This window comes from Gossypium arboreum, chromosome 11 (assembly GCF_025698485.1).
Source record: "Gossypium arboreum isolate Shixiya-1 chromosome 11, ASM2569848v2, whole genome shotgun sequence".
NCBI lineage: Eukaryota > Viridiplantae > Streptophyta > Magnoliopsida > Malvales > Malvaceae > Gossypium > Gossypium arboreum.
Window position 1 is genome coordinate 118,022,827 of NC_069080.1, and position 3,644 is coordinate 118,026,470.

General features: G+C 36.2%; 1 long non-coding RNA gene across 1 annotated transcript; it reads right to left on the bottom strand.

The window, feature by feature from the left end:
• Positions 1 to 448: 448 nt before the first annotated feature.
• On the bottom strand, positions 449 to 2,702 carry LOC128283459 (uncharacterized). Its single transcript, XR_008273807.1, has 3 exons — positions 2,584 to 2,702; positions 1,627 to 1,668; positions 449 to 738 (listed from the first exon to the last, which is right to left on the bottom strand). It is a non-coding gene; the product is annotated as an uncharacterized LOC128283459 (long non-coding RNA).
• Between the last annotated feature and the right edge of the window lie 942 nt (positions 2,703 to 3,644).

Genomic DNA, 3,644 nt, shown 5'->3' on the forward strand with positions numbered 1-3,644 from the left:
AAATCGCGTTTTTCGCAATCTTTATAAATTTTTTTTTTGAAAATCTCTTTTCTTTTTTTTTTTTGTAAACCCATTCCACAGCCGAGTTGTTGCAACCTAGGCTTTGATACCACTAAATGTAGCACCCTAAACCCGGCCCAGAAGTTATGGCCGGATCCGGCATGCCACATCAAAAACGTTAAAAAAAAATTCCATTCTAAGTCCAGAAAATCGTACTTGATGTTCAAAAGATTAATTCATTAAGGGTTAAAGTGAATGGAAGCTGTGCACTAGGTAGGAAACCGGAAAAGAGGTGGTGAGTCCATCGGACTGCTTAAGTACCAAGCTCCCTTCGGATCCAATCCTAGACATGCATACCGCCATTGCCACACCTTAACGTCATGGATATTTCTAGGAAACCGGTTTGATTAAGTCATTTTTAGGAAAAGTGATTAATTTTGGAAAATACTTTCATTGCGGAAGCTTTGCTTGTTGTCGTGTTATTTTGAAATAACTGTTGTTTTTGAAAATGCGCCCTAAAGCTATCCAATTTCAACAGTTAAAATAAGTATTACCTATCTTAGTAATACATATTAAAAACCACTAAAAATAAATAAGCGGCCTTATTACATTTAAAAGCCCAAAACCACAAACGTAATTAAAAGGATGTCCAGTTCACTAGAAGAAAATCAAACTTTCAGAACGGGTGGCCACTCCGAATTCCTTCACAGCTCCAAGCCCACTATGGTTGGGGATTTCCTGCGTGGATGAAAATAAAAGGGGTGAGTTTGGGGAAAACTCAGTGTGTAAGGAAAACCCATTCAAAGCCCAAGTCAGCTCAAGCCCATTGGGCCTAAGCCCATTCAGGTAACAGTGATACTGGGCTAGAGCCCTTTTCAAATTACAATAAACCGGGCCTTAGCCCTTATTCAGATAATGATGATGGCCCATAGGCCCATTTCAAAATACATGCAACATCAATAAACATATGCAAGCCCATTTGGGGAGACTACTCAACCCACCAACCACTACACTCCACCCGTACCAGCCATACACTCTATGTGGGGAATAGTTCAACCCACCCATTTAACACTCCACGATTCTGACCTTGCTTTGCTCGATTATCGATAAATTGAGGCAAAGCCTCCAAGACGTGGACAAGCCACTTTCAGTACTTCCTCCGTCAATATCCCAATCCCATGCATCAGATAATAACAACATGGCATGCAGTAAATAACAATAGTCAAACATGCATTTAAATCAATTTAACCCTAGGGGTATTTCGGTAATTTATCTCCTAGGGGTAAAACGTAAATTTTCCACTTTTAAAGGTATTTCAGAATTTATCTATTTTAGGGTTTTTCATGCATATTCCTACCTTTCACGTACTACGTAATCACGTCATCGAGGGTTCTTACGAATTGGGCTGTTGGCCCATCATTCCAATTTTAGCCCATTAAGCCTAAAAATATCGAGGGCACGTAAATCATGCACTTTGCGGTCCAAACATTGCAGCTTACCAAAAACATTAATCGATTTACCTCACGAGCATTCAGTACACTCAAAATCTACAAAATACGGTTTTCGGTATTTTGGCTTTTCGACTTTTGCCGATCTAGACTAAGAAAGAGGGTGTTAGTTACACACCTGTTTGCGACGATATGCTGACGAGATCCACACACGAACCGCCTACAATTGGATTACTAACACGTTAATCTAACTATTCAAATACAAACTACGTATTAACCCCTTACAATATTCGGCCAACCACACCTATAGATCATAGTAAGCTTATAAGAAATCAATAAGCAACTCATTAACAAATTTTTGTCAATGTTTACCACATAATCATAATTTCACTGCAAGCTGTCTTCCTGAGCAACAGTCACTAAATCATTTATAACTGGAGCTACGAAACTCCAAATCAAGTTCCATTAATTTTCCTTGAAAATAGACTCATATATATTATATCCATAAAATTTTCAGAATTTTTTGTTTAGCCAATCAATACCAGAATTTTCTCAAAATTTCCCATGTTTCACTGTTTGACTAATCTGACCACTCTTCATTACGAATCAAATTTCTCATTCTACAGAATTCAAAATATGTTCTAGTTTATTCCATTTGAAACTAGACTCAATAATCTTTAATTACATAATTTATTCAGCTTCTAATTCTTCTCCCACAATTTATGGTGATTTTCCAAAGTCACGTTACTGCTGCTGTCCCAAGCAGATTTATTACCAAATCACTCTTTCACACCTAACTTGCATGCTTGTTATTTAAACATGTATATCACCAATCAATCATCACATATCTATGATTTTACTTAAGTATAATCTCCATTTCATCATTTTAAAGCACAACATGTTAGTTGATTTTTCCCTTTAACATCTAAGGCACATGCATGCTCATTTGTTTGGCTCAACTTCACCTATCTTTCATTTTTCATCAAAAGAACATGAAACAACAACCATTTCCTTCATTTTAATTCATGACTAAATGCTCACAACACAACTAAAACCAAAGTATTCTTCAAGAGTTAAGGTAGAATCAAGAAGAACTCATGAACCTCAAAATAGAAGCAAGGTACCAAGAACTTACCTTCAATTTTCCTCCTCCTAATGACCGAATACTCAAGAGCTTTCTCCTCTCCTTTCTCTTCTCTAACTTTCAGCTATGATGAACAAAGATGGACAAAACTTTGTTCTTTTCACCCTTTTCTTTTAATAAAACTTCATATTTCATCCATTTAATTCTTTAATACAAAAGACATGAAATTCTTATCATGAAACATTTACCTAACCCATTATCATGAAACATTTACCTAACCCATTATCATGGAACATTTACCTAACCTATTATCATGGAACATTTACCTAACCTATTATCATGAAACATTTACCTAACCTATTATCAATTTGTATCAATTTGTACCATAAATTATGGATATCAAGTGTACATTTTGTCTACAACAACATGATGGCTGGCCACTTCATGTAAAATGGGAGGTTTGTCATGCAAATCCTCCTATTTTGCACTCCTATTTATTTGGCCACTTCAATTTATCCTATAGCATTTTCAAACATTTTCACATAGGTCCTATTTCATAATTTCACCCCCTTTTTCTTATGGAACAAAAATTAACTAAATTTCCGGGTTCTATCTTAAGCTTGGGCTTTCTAGAGGCCCACTAACATAATTAAACCTATGCCAACATTCACAGGATTCCCGAAAATTGGGGCGTTACAGACATGCCATAAGATTTTGAGTACTCACCCTTTTTACTACGTGTTAAGGCATTGTGTCCTAGAGATAGTGTTAGAGAGATAAGGGAATGTCGAGAATAGCTCTATTCACCATAGATAGTGTGATGTGTTTGAAGAGTGTGAGCACTCGTGCTACACTTACTTGGAGATAGCATACGAATCTATGAGTCATTTGGTGTGTTTAAGATCTGTTTATCCAATTCATATAAAATATGGTTATGTTTCACATTCACATGTTGCCAATATATCATCATGTTGTGTATGAATACTGTATTTTATGTGAACTATTATAGCATGTCTAACTTCTAGCACGATTGGTGTGTTTAAATGTGTTGTATGCTTGAGCACTCACTGAGCTTCAATAAGCTCACACTCCTTGCATGTACCTTGCAGATA